The sequence below is a fragment of the Hemicordylus capensis genome, chromosome 1 (genome assembly GCF_027244095.1).
Source record: "Hemicordylus capensis ecotype Gifberg chromosome 1, rHemCap1.1.pri, whole genome shotgun sequence".
NCBI lineage: Eukaryota > Metazoa > Chordata > Lepidosauria > Squamata > Cordylidae > Hemicordylus > Hemicordylus capensis.
This window is the reverse complement of record NC_069657.1, coordinates 429,070,805-429,083,794: the sequence shown is the minus strand read 5'-3', so window position 1 is coordinate 429,083,794 and position 12,990 is coordinate 429,070,805. Positions and strand designations below refer to the sequence as shown.

Genomic DNA, 12,990 nt, shown 5'->3' with positions numbered 1-12,990 from the left:
CCAGCCTTTGTCTTATGATGACTGTTGGCTCATGACGGGCTATATGTGCATTCACCACACTAGTGCTTACTTTGACACCAAGAGGGAGGAGGATACATTAGTTTGCCACACTAGACAGAGGAATTTGCAACAGGAGCAGACAGCCAAGTTCTGCCAGGGCCAAAACCAGCCCCAGCCAGACTAAGAAATCATTGTAATTTGCCCCTTCCTGTCACAAGCAGTGTGCTGTTCTTTTATTATTGACTCTAACTCTCAGATATCCCAGTCATGGATGGAAAATTCAGGGTCAATTTACAAGATACACATTTTCTACATGGAAGTTTCTTCTGTGCAGGTGTTGTGCAGAAACCCACGTGTAGTGACCGCCAGGGGCATAGCAAGGTTGGAATGGGCCAAGATGAGATTTTAAAATGGGCCCCCAGCCCCTCAAAGTCCAGGGCCTCCACACACCCCAGGCCCCCAAGGATTTAAGTCTGATATTTCAAAATAAGTATGCTGCCTGGAAATACATTTCACTGAATACACACATGCACACTTCACAGTACATAGTGATATACATTGAGTACTATATATTTGTGCTACTTTTAATGCCTATAACACACTAGCAATGCTAATTATTAAAATGGCCCCCTCGCTGCAGATTAGCAAAGGAGACTTTCAACCATGCAGGGTGAGCCTATGTTTGTTTTCTCAGAATTCTGAACAAATTCAGTAAAGTTTGATTCCAGGAGGTTTTTCACACAAGGCTTTTAAAGCCCTTTAACACACATCTCCTCTGGAATGGAGGTGCTGCATTCACACGTTTGCCAGATTTACCCTGAAGTCCCTGCAAGTTATTGGGGAGCAGTTCACACACAAGAAAAATAAAATAAAATAAAATAAAATAAAATAAAATAAAATAAAAGCACAACACATGCTTCACAGTTCTCACTCAGACCTTCTGGGTTGCAAAACAACTTGAACATAAGTGCATTTATGAATGAATGAATGAATGAATGAAAATAAATAAAATATACTTGTTCCAGAAGCTTTTGTAATTTTCTGCCCTGAATCAAGCCACTTATAGGCCTTTTTAGATAGTTTTTGTTTTTAAAGCCAGCACATTTTTCAGTCTGTTTTAAATTAAATATTCAGAGACTTCTCAGTCTCACCCCACCCCCCATATCAAAGCCCTATGGCAAGCAGATTCCTATGGGCGAGGGGGGGACCACAAAAAGGAATTCAGAGCCTACCTGGCAAAAGCTGTGCTGGATGGCCTGGGCAGAGGGTCTGCTGCTGATGCAGAGAACTCTGTCTGCTTCCTCCTTCCTGGCTTGCTTGGCCTGCTGAGTAAAGGCTTCAGGGCCTCCCCTACTCGGAGGCCTCTCTGGAAGCCCCGCCCACCCACTGATCAGCTGAGAGGTGGGGAGAGAAGAGCTCTGCAGTTTGCAGGCCTTGCCGATCCTAGGCCTTGCGGATCAGCCGGAGCTGGAGGCAAGTGGCTGAGGGGCCCTGGGGCTGGGCAGGTGGGCAATGGGGTGGGGGTGGCAGGAACTGGTGTGGCGCCCCCACCTCAGTGGCGCCTAGGGCACGTGCCCTGCCTGCCCCCCCCCAGTTCCACCTATGAGGGCAGTGGTGCTTATGTAACCCCTGCTCCTTGAGAGTTAAAACATTAGGTGCCATAGGCTTGTCCAGTAGGGGGCTGCAGAGCTGATGAGGGACCACTATATATGGGGAGAGGTGGGGGCGGAGGAGGCACAATCCTCAATGGATTCAGAGGGCCTGGAGGAGAAGCTCTCTGCCAAGAGAGTTCCTGTGAGAATAGCTGTTTGTTTGATATGCCTATTTTTAATGATTTCAGGTTTCAGATTACAAGAAGGGACAGCAACAACAGATTGTGTCTCAACACCAAGTCATAGAACTGTGAGATTCCAGATTTTGGTTGGACATTAGTCTGAGTGGGAGGGGGAGAACTCTCAAACCAACCAAACAACAACAACAACATTATGTTTGGAAGACATGAGTCTGATCAAGTCACTGTAACTTTCTTTTTTTGGCAAATTATGTTGTTTGATTGTGTTAGGAGGAGAAATTTTGATATGGTGATTGCTTTTGACCTGTGCATTAGGCTCCTGCTTGCTGTACTCTATATCTTCTCTGCCACTTATCAAAATTTGATAATTCTTGGGAATAGTGCTAGATTCCCTCAGAAGATACGATCTGGGATAACTGGATCACATATAGAACAAAAGCCTTCAATTAATTAACTAGGAAATATTTATAGCTGTTTTTGTTACTTAAACATGAGTCTTTAATAGAGTCTTCTTTTTCAGAAAATATTTCTTTTATTTTTCAGGAAAATTATGATCATATTTTAACTATTATTGAGATCATTGAGTGTTAAAACTTTACTGAGAATAATAGTTAAAATATCATATTCAGAATATTTCTGAAAAAGAAAAAAGACTCTATTAAAGACTATTAAGAGCTCAGCTTCAAACCAAAAGCTAGTATACTTAGTTTGGCACTATAAAGCTATAAATCCCAATTTACAAATCGAATAAATAATATTGTATATTATAATTTTATAAATAGAATAGAATTTCCTTCAGTATTTGTGTGTATGTGTGTTGCATCTATAGAGGCACATAATGCATATGTGTGCACACCTCCTAGATACTGCTGCCCAGAACCAACCTCACTCCACTCACTGATGAAAAAATTTAGAGGGAACACTGCCCCTGACCCCCGGAAATTACCCCGACTCCCAGAAATCGCCCCAGAACCCCTGAAAATTGCCCCCTGACCCCCGGAAATGAGCCCCTGTCACCCAGAAATTCACCCAGAAAACTCCAAAATTTCCCCAAAAAAATCACCAAACTGCAGATACTCAGTTCGTGCAGTTGGCGAGACCTGCCACAATTTCTCAGTCGTGGATACGCAAATCCTGCAGGAAGCTTGCAGTTGGTGAGGGACAACTGTATTTAATAGTTGTTATCATTGTGATCATATCTATAGAAATGTAGAGGAAATAGAAATCCCACAAGGCAAGATTATACTGCCATTGTGGAAGAACCTATCCACAATATGTAGAAACTGTTATATTTCCCCTCTAAATTTCTATAGAAATGATCACAATTGTAACAATGACGACATAATAAATTTATACTTCAAAATTTAGCTCCTCCTAACACAAATGACAGAATTTGCCCACCCCACCCCCCAAAAAGGTACAGAGACTTGATCAAATGCATGTGTCCCAAACATAATTTTTTTGTTGTCGTCGTTGTTTGGTTTGTTTGAGAATTCTTACCCTCCACCCAACTAATGTCCAAACAGAATCTGGAATCTCACACTTCTGTATCTTGATCTGTCTGGGCTAGTGTTGAGACACAATCTGCTGTGGCTGTCCCCTCTTCTTGTAATCTGAAACCTGAAATCATTCAATATAGGCTTATCACACACATAGCTCCTTTGGCAGAGAGCTTCTCCTTCAGGCCCTCTGAATCCACTGAGGAGTGCACCCTTTCCCCCTTACATGGCAGTCCCTAGGGATGTGCCAAAACACGGTTTGGAGAACCGGATCATGTGCACCTCCCTTTAAAACTGAGGGCTTACACAGCCCCTTTAAAGAGGAGAAGAGCAGGTCTGTGCCTGCTCCTCCACTCACCGACATTGCCGCCATCCTGGCGCTCCCCCTAGCTATACCTGCATGCTGGGGAGAGGCCGGGATGGCAGCAATAGTGGTGAGCAGAGGAGGAGCAGGCACAGACCTGCTCTCCCCTGCTTTAAAGGGGCTGTGCAAGCCCTCAGTTTTAAAGGGAGGTACATGCGATCTGGTTGTCCGAATCGTGATTCGGCTGTCCGAATCACATTTTGGCACATCCCTAGTAGTCCCTACTCAGCTCTGCAGCCCCCTACTGGACAAGCCTATAGCACCTAATGTTTTAACCTTTAAGGAGCAGGGGTTACATTTATTATGTAGCTTTGGAATTGGGGTCCCCCTTTCCTTTTAAAAAAAGTGCACCACTATATATAATATTGGTATGAGTTCCAATATTGTATAATCAAAACATGCAGGGCTAAAGTGCATCAGACAGAGTCTACAGAATGCCCAGAGGCCTTACTGTACCAAAATTAAATCAAATGTTTCCATTTTGATACAGTTGTACCAATAACCTTTCCTTTTCCTGCAGCACAGGCCTATAGTAGGCCACTAATTATAATTACTAAGGATATTTATAGATTGCTTCTCAACAAAAAACAGTTCACAAAACAGTTTGTATAGAAAAAGGAATTATAAGATGGTTCCGGTCCTGAAAAGGGAGAGGGAGAGAGGGAAAGGAGCCACCAGTCATCGTCACTACGAGGGATGCCATGCTGGGCTGAATAAGGACAGTTGCTCTCCCAGTGCTAAACATAAGAGACACCACTTTAAAAGGTGCTTCTTTGCTAAAAATATGGTTATGAAAGTCTCATATTCCTTGCTCGTTCCCTCCTGGAGTGGTAAATAAAAGATCACTGGGTAAAGAATTGAGAGTGAAATTACAAAATCAAGGAGAGATCTCTCCCTGCATACATTTTATACAGCACAAAAGTAAACTAATAATAGAATATAAATTGGACTCGTATTGTATGCCTGGAGGAGATTTCATATGCCACTGAGACCACAGACTGAAATCTAGGAATGCTGCCATTTTTCTCATAGCCTAAAGACCTAGGCAAAAAAACAAGCAAGCAAGCAAAATCCACTCAGCTAAAGGACATGGTCAAGGCCAACAGGCTAAAATTGAGTCCAGAAGGCACAGTTGGATTTGCTTTAAACCAGCCCATGTCTATCTGGTCCCTTGTTGAGAAAGAGAGCATATAAAATGTAGCTCTGTGCATGTCCAAGGATAGAGCACCTGCCTTTCATGCAGAAGGTGCAAGTTCAAACCCTGGCGTCTCCAAGTAGGGCTGGGGGGTGGGGCGTGGGGGATCCCTGTCTGAATTGCCAGAGAGCTGCTGCCACTCAGAGTAGGTAATACTGAGCTAGATGGCCCAATGTTCTGTCTCAGTATAAGGCAGCTTCCTATATTCCCAAATAATTTGATATTTAAAGCGGATCGAATTTAAACACATATTCCTTAAATTATTTACTTCATTTATTATTTTTGTGCTGCTTTTCTGCCCAAAGGATATGTAAAGCAGTGTACAATAACAACACAGACTGAAACACAATTTTAAAATACAGGAGAGTAGCCAATGGGGAACACAAAGCGAGTATTATAATTAGAGCAGGTACCTAAAAAACTGCTCAATATCTGGCAAATGCCTGCCTAAAGAGAATTTCCTTTCTGCTCAGCAAAAGGCTGCCAGAGAGAGGGGTCTGCCAGGTCTCAGGGAGGAAGGAGTTCCACAACCTTGGTGCCACTCCCAAGAAAGCCCTGTTCAGGGTCACTGCCAACCAAACCTGAGGGTGGTGACTCAAAGTAAGGACTCCTTGTTGATCTCAGTGTTTGCGGGGGGGGTGGGGTCTGGTCCTTTATTACTAAGGACATTAAAGGTTACAATCAGCACTTTGACGTGCAGTGAAATGAATTGGGAGCCAATAAAGATGTATCACAGGGGAGTCACTTGATCCCTGCATTGACTCCCAACAATAGTTTAGCGGATGCATTTTGGACTTGCTGTAGCTTCCAAACACTCTTCAAGGATAGCTCCTAGACTGCATTATAGCAGTCAAGGCTCAATGGCCAGCTTCACACATAATGGTGGCAAGTCCAGTTCTGCCAGCTGGTTCCCAGTGAGTGCACGCTTCTGGCGCGAGCCACTAATTCCATGTCATCCAAACAAACCAATGTTGGGTTGCCAAGTAGCACTTCCCTATACCACCCAACATACATCACCCAACTTCAAATCTGGGATACCGATGTTGGATGGTGCTCAGTAATCTGGCAATGGTGAGTTCAGATGACATCAAAGGTAGCAAACTAGCAGCTCATGCCGGGATTGTTTGCTCATCAGGAACTTGTGATTGGTGGAACTGGGCTTGCTGCTGTGACCAAGGCATAAGTGAAAGCGGCCAAATGGGCTTTTTAAATTTTAATTTTAATATCCTAACCACATGTTACACATAAAACATGCTCATTTTTTTCTAAACTTGTAATCTTCACATCTGATTTCTATATCAATTTTTAGTCTTCTTGTCTTAAGGAAAGTTAAGCTATAAGATCACCCCGTGATGTGTGTGTGTGCGCGCATGACACATCCCTACCAACTTCACAATGATTTGAACCAAATTTGGTGCAGTTGTAGGGACACCTCAACAGCGTAGTGTTTGTGATGATGTCATCCACACCAATTAAAGATAGCAAACACATGAACATTTGAGGTGGAAGTGGAAACCGATCTGAACCAAATTTGGTACAGTTGTAGTGACATAAAGGGACACCTCAATGCTGTAGTTTGTGATGATGTCCCAATTCAAGATGGTGGAAATGTGAACGTTTGAGGCGCAAGTGGGCTAACTTATGAACTGCCTGATTTGAACCAAATTTGGCAGAGTTGTAGGAACATATAGGCACACCTCAACAGCGTAGTTTGTGATTATGTCATCCACACCAATTCAAGATGGCGGATGCATGAACATTTGAGGCAGAAGTGGGTTAACTTGTGAAGATGGTAATTATCAATTAATATTATATCTAGTGAAAGAAAAGCAGGTAAATTAGTTCTTACCAGAACTTATTGGTGTGTGTTTTTTAAAATCACTCCCTGATTATTTCTGTAGAACTACAGTACATATACTATGCACCAATTTACATTTATACAGTATTATTTTTACTTTAAAATATTGAAAGTATTATTTTAAAATATTAAAATATAAGTAAATAATATAAGCAAATACAGTTTGCTGGTGTACACTGAGTGCCTACCTAGTGGAGCTCACCTTTTAAATGTACCTGACTGTTACTGAGTCATTTTTGCCCATCTTATCTGAGAACTGGAGCTATAATCATAATGTTCTTTGGTATGTAAACTCTGTCTTGAAATTTAGTACATTTTAATATTTTGGAAGCAAGGTGTACTATGACAAACATGTACAAATTTATGACACCTAAATGTTCACTCTGGATTACAGAAAGACTGTATGTTAAAGTAAATCAAATAATTCTGTACATCACTAGACCCCATGAAAACGGCCCACTCACTTATCCTGTTTAAATTATACTGAATTTTTTGGTCACTTAACATAAAGGAATTGTGCATTGATTCATTCTCTTTCTGCCTGATATTACCCTTGCCTTTCAATTCAAAAATGCACTCCATTCCCCACTAAAACTACTGTGAAAGGTAAATTGGGAGGCTTCTGACTTCTTTCACATCTTTAACAGCTTTCAGCAAACACAAAAACTTTCCATAATTTCCATTTTCCTGGGACATCCATGATGGGGATAGGCATTTTAATTAATAAATAACATTTTACTCTGATGCCAATTAATGGTCTATTCTGCCATTTTGCCCTTCTGTAAGATTCAGTGGCTACTAAGATATTCACTAATGGTTCGTATTCATTAATGGTTCAGTAAGAGAGAAGGTACCATTATTATCTGACTTCAGCCTTTGTACTATGCAGTGATGGCAATTAAGCTGAGCGAGCTCCTGAAATCTTATGCTGTTAATATTCAATATGGTTTTCTAAGAATCAACTTTCCAGTAAAATCTCCTTTGCTGATCCTGTGATGTAGATCAAGTCTTACAAGGAAGCACACACAGGGATAATATTAATACCAAGGACTCCAGGAAAAATGCTCATAAGGCAGCGACCTACAAAGCATTTGTGTCTGGGGGAAGGAAGAACAAGGTCTGGCTGAAAAACAGCCTTTGCAGATGAGCCCTCTGTCTTAAGAAGAGGATCAATGAGCCATCATCAATGTATCATTATGAATAAAACACAGGTCACTTGAAAGCAGTGGGGAGGAACAAGCTTAAAGCTTTCTTCTCTTCCCAGCATTCTGAAAAGGTGTAATACCATATTTGCTATTATTATTTTTTTCCTTTACCGCTACATGATGGTTGTTTAAATACCCGCTTTGCTACCAAACTTTATTAGGCAAGGACTGAGATATATTGTACAACCCAGACATACTGTGCCTGTAGAGACCTGCAGAATGAGCCATTTGTGCTCTGTATATGGGGATATATAAGGAAACGGGTCCATGAAGTGGCCTCATACAGAGTCAGATCACTGGTCCATCTAGCCGAGTATTATCAGCTCTGACACCAAGAGAACAGGGGAGCTGAGCCAGCATCTTGACCAAGAGCTGACGACACAGCCTTGCCTTTGTTCTCTGATTTAAAGGAGCCCTCTGAGGTTACAGTTATTACCCCTCTGAAGGCAGGGCTAATTCCATCTGCCTGGGCAGCAGCCACAAAACCTGGCAGTCTGCTCCAAGAAGCTGCTGGAGCAATATCACTTTTATGTTCAGCTCCTGTGTTCCTGCTTGGAACTAGCTGAGGTTTGCCCTCGGAGCTGTCCAAGGTCTGCATCACTCCTGAATCCTTGCTGATCCTGGATCAGCCTAAAACAGGATATTCCCATTATACAAAAACTTGAGACTTGTGCTTCCTTCTAACTCTAGTTTGTTAAAATGAACTGGGATCCAACTATGGTTTCAAATTCTTGATGGTTTTAATTAACCATAGTTTGAACAAACAACAGATCCCGGAGTTCATATATGATATAAGCTGTAGCTTAGTCAAAAGTGAAAAGAGAAGCTTTCATTCTCTCTTGCATGCAAAGGAAGAGGACAGAGGAGAAGGATTTTGTGAGGCCACTGCTTATTCTTTTGATGCTAAACCATGGATTAGTACTATATCTTAACTGGTCCATTCTTCATAGATTCCACTGGCAACCAGAACAGTGTGGTGAAAGAACAATGCAAATCCCTCTCTTTCACCATGGCAATAGTCTTTGGACTCAATGCATGGGAGAAGTGAGAAACAGTGGTCTCCTCTACTGGCTTATCTGGGACCAGCAGCCATTTTGTTCCTTCCCTTCCAGAGCTGTCTGCATTTGTAGCCATTTCACCAGGATGTATCTGAGAAAGTGGTGACAGCAAAGTCCCTTCCATTGACCAAGATAGGACAAACCGTGATTTGGTTTCTACACACACACACACACACACACACACACACACACACACACACACACACACAGAGTCTCATGCAGTGGCTATTCTACTCAGTTAATAGCACTGCTCACTCACTGTGTACCTGACTACATGGAACACAGGAGGAAATGAGCTAGTCCCACCTCCACATCTTCTATAGCCACACCCCTAACTCTCCCCGACTACAGTGTTTGTCTGCAGAGACAAATGCTGTACCCAGGGAGAGTTTTTCGCTTGTGATCATGGGGAGAAGCTTTCCTTGGGTACAGTGTTTGCTTCTGCAAACAAATGTAGTATTCAAAGAGAGTTGGGGGTTACAACACATGCCAATGAATGACTGCTGAGGGCTAACGATACGTTGCTTCCCTGTAACTTTGGTTCTTCTAGCGGTCATCTGTGCTCTTACACGATTGGGCTTTGTGTCTGCACAGAGACCTCATCAGAGTCTTTCCAAGCTGAAATTCTTCCTTCTGAAATGGGCGGTAGCCCTGCCCCCTCTGGTGTAGTACGCATGTGTCCCAGCAGTCCTCCTCAGTCAATGAGTCCGGCGACCTAAAAGACTAAAAGGGGAGGATGGGTGGGCATGTAAGTGCACAGATGACCACTAGAAGAACCAAAGTTACAAGTAAGCAACCAGTCATTCTTCGGCATGGTCTCTGTGCTCAACATGACTGGGCGCATAGCAAGCTGCACCCCGTGCAAATTTTACCTGGAGGTGGGATGTCATGCAAAGAGTGATTAAAAGACCACAGTGCAAAGGCGGCATCCCGATGGGAACAGATGTCCAAGGCGTAATGCTGCAAAAAGGAGTAAGGTGATGCCCATGTAGCAGTTTGGCAGATGACATCCAGAGGGACGGCTTTATCAAACGCAGCAGAGGCTGCCACAGCTCTGGTGGAATGAGCCTTTAGAGATGAAGGTAGTTGTTTCTTTGCAAGTTGATAGCAAAATGTGATAGTCCGGGTAACCCAATGAGAGATAGTTTGTGCAGAGGCCTGACAGCCACGGTTGGGGCCCGAGTGTGAGAACAATAATGCTGGAGAAGAACGCCAGTCCGCCGTCCAATGTACATTGAGGTTCCTGAGAAGGCTGCCAAGGTTTCTTCTTCTTTTTCTTCAATAAGGAAGAAGAATTGGTCGAGCCCAAGGGGCCAGGAGCTGGCATAGTGGAACCTGTAGCTGAGGCGGTAGAGGCCGTCAGGATTGAGGCAGCCATTTTAGGAGCCATAGGCTCTGAGATATGCCGGGGGGTGGGAGTGGAGGCAGCAGAAGAGGGGGGCTGTAAGCCTGAGTTTGCCGGGGGAGAATTCATCATTGTCTGCATCCCCGAGGCATCGGAAGGGGTTGCTGCCATGTGAGAAGACTTGAGAGCTTGTTCCCAAAGCCAAGACCAAAGGCGCGAGGCGTGATTTTTTTCTGGCTTGATGGGTAAATTTAGCACAATGGGAACAAGCTTCGAACTTGAGGGCCTCGCCAAGGCAAAACAAACAGTGTCTGTGTCTGTCAGTGGAGGGGAGTTTAGCCCTGCACCAGGCACAAAACTTAAAGGTGATCTTACTGGCCAAAAGAAAACCAAAAGGGCAGAAGTTGGGGCCCTAAGGGGCAGGGCGGGGGGGCCAAGGAAAGAAATGAAAACGCAAAAGGGAAGACATATAAAACTGAACTAAATGGAGAGAGAGAGAAGGAGTAAAACTACGAAGGGAAATTAGAAGAGCGTTTTTTTGTTTGTTTCAACTCGGAGCAACTCACAGAGATGTCAATCTGTCAGCAGACGAAGAAAGACTGAGGAGGACTGCTGGGACACATGCATACTACACCAGAGCGAGCGGGGCTACTGCCCATTTCAGAGAGAAGAATTTCAGCTTGGAAAGACTCCAGTGAGGTCTCTGTGCAGGAACAAAGCCCAATCATGTAAGAGCACAGAGACCACGTGGAAGAACATGCAACTTCTTTGTGTAACAGTATGAGAGATGGTGCCTGAATATGCTTATTTTCCTCTCCATTCCCCATTCCTTTTTCTGCCTTTGGAAGTGTCTTACAATGTAAACTATTATTATAACATGTGGATTGATTTGAGTGCTCTGTCAGAAAGGTGGTACATACAATACAATCATATATACAATAGTACATACAATACATTTATTTAAAAAAAACAGAAAAGATGCTCTCTTACTAAAATGGCCTTGTAGCTGCTTGGTGTCAGGTTCACTATCCCTGAATCAGGCTCTCCCCTTCAGATTTTCCATTATCTAATCCTTCCTCTGGACTTTGCTTTGATCTCTTCCCATTTCCAAATGGTTTGTGGTGCTGGCCCTAACTAGTCTTCCAGAATTTTTTGACAAACAGGATGGGTCCACACATGATAGAACCAATGTTTGCCCAATGGGAATCTAGAGATTCTTGTAGTGCACACAAACTTCCATAGAGCAGTCATATAAACCCAGAAATTTCCCCCAACCTTTGGTTGGCAAAGCATCAGCCCAACATGAAGCCTACATTGGCAAGCCAAATTCAAATCTGAGATTACAGATTTCAGCTTCATGTCAAAATGGAACCTTGGGGGAAATTTTCTGGGTTTACACAATCATTCTATGGGAATGAGCACACAGCAGGGACCTTTAGATTCCCACAGAGCTGACACTAAGTCAATCACATGAAGAGCCCCTTAGAAGATCATGATAGGATTTGCTAGACTCCTTTTTGTATTGAGTATGCCAGTTTTATAACTATGCAATGCTTCACAAACCCCGTGCTATGGATTCCTTGGCATACGCTGATTTTTTTTTTAAGCAATCGACACTAGCCTAACTTAATGCAACTGTAATATTATTAAACCCATCATCAATTTCCAAGCAGCTCAGCTCAGCATCACCGAGACAATTCCGAAGCCTTGGGAAACTGCTCTGATATTATTATTATTATTCATTTCAAGTATATTTATATCTCAATCGTCTGCTGTTAAATTTAGTTCATGTTGGGGCACTGACAGGCAGAGTGCTCACAACAGCGAAACCAAGCTATTTTTGTCCAATGCAACTAACCATATAAGCCAGATTTTTGAGTCATTGCATTTCAGGATCTAATAAACAGTTGTTTCCTCCTCCTGTACTCATCAAAGTGAAACTTGCTTTAGCTCATTACTCTTCTGAAATGACGAGAAGTATGCTGTTTGGTTTTCTTAACTTGCAGCAGCCTCACACATAAAAGGAGGATTTGCTACCCTGAGCAAACACGTGGCAGTTTCCAGCACTGAAATGAGATGTCAGTACAAGCAGGACACGCTCTGTAAATATAACCAACAAATAATAAAACAAGATGCAGCCAGGGAAACAAACTGTTAATTTTCAATTGAAGGATTTCAATCACCCTTTCACCCACACAGGGTTATATTTATAACAGCAAGGAACCATTAAAAATGTGCAGTGGTTTATCACCTTGTGGTGACATCAGGCACCATCATCAGGCATTGACATATTTTCTTTGGATCTAGGAGCCAGACCCAAAATGTAGAAGCGGGACAGTGGACACTTGAAAAAATTAATGGACTTGGGGATGGACATTGTGTGCAAATGGGCTTTTCTTATCCCCTTTACAAGTAGCATACTTAGAACAGAAAGTGGACTGTCTGGGACAGATAAAGATTTTCTTAAATTACTCTACCTCTGAATACCCTACTCAAGGCACCATGGTTAAATTTCTAGGCACTATGGCTTCCTGGCAAGCCCTGGCAAATGTTATTGTACATCTTTAGTTCTCCCTAACCCTATGAGATGATTTCCAATCCAATTGGAGTGGACAACTGAGACAAAAATAGCATCCCTGGGCCTCTCCTCTGCCAATCTTACTTGACATGGGCT

General features: G+C 42.9%; 1 protein-coding gene across 2 annotated transcripts in view; it reads right to left on the bottom strand.

Annotated features, from left to right (window-relative positions):
- Positions 1-12,990, bottom strand: part of PRKCE (protein kinase C epsilon) — a 518,891-nt gene that overhangs the window by 239,736 nt on the left and 266,165 nt on the right. The gene's annotated exons all lie outside the window — the stretch shown is intronic.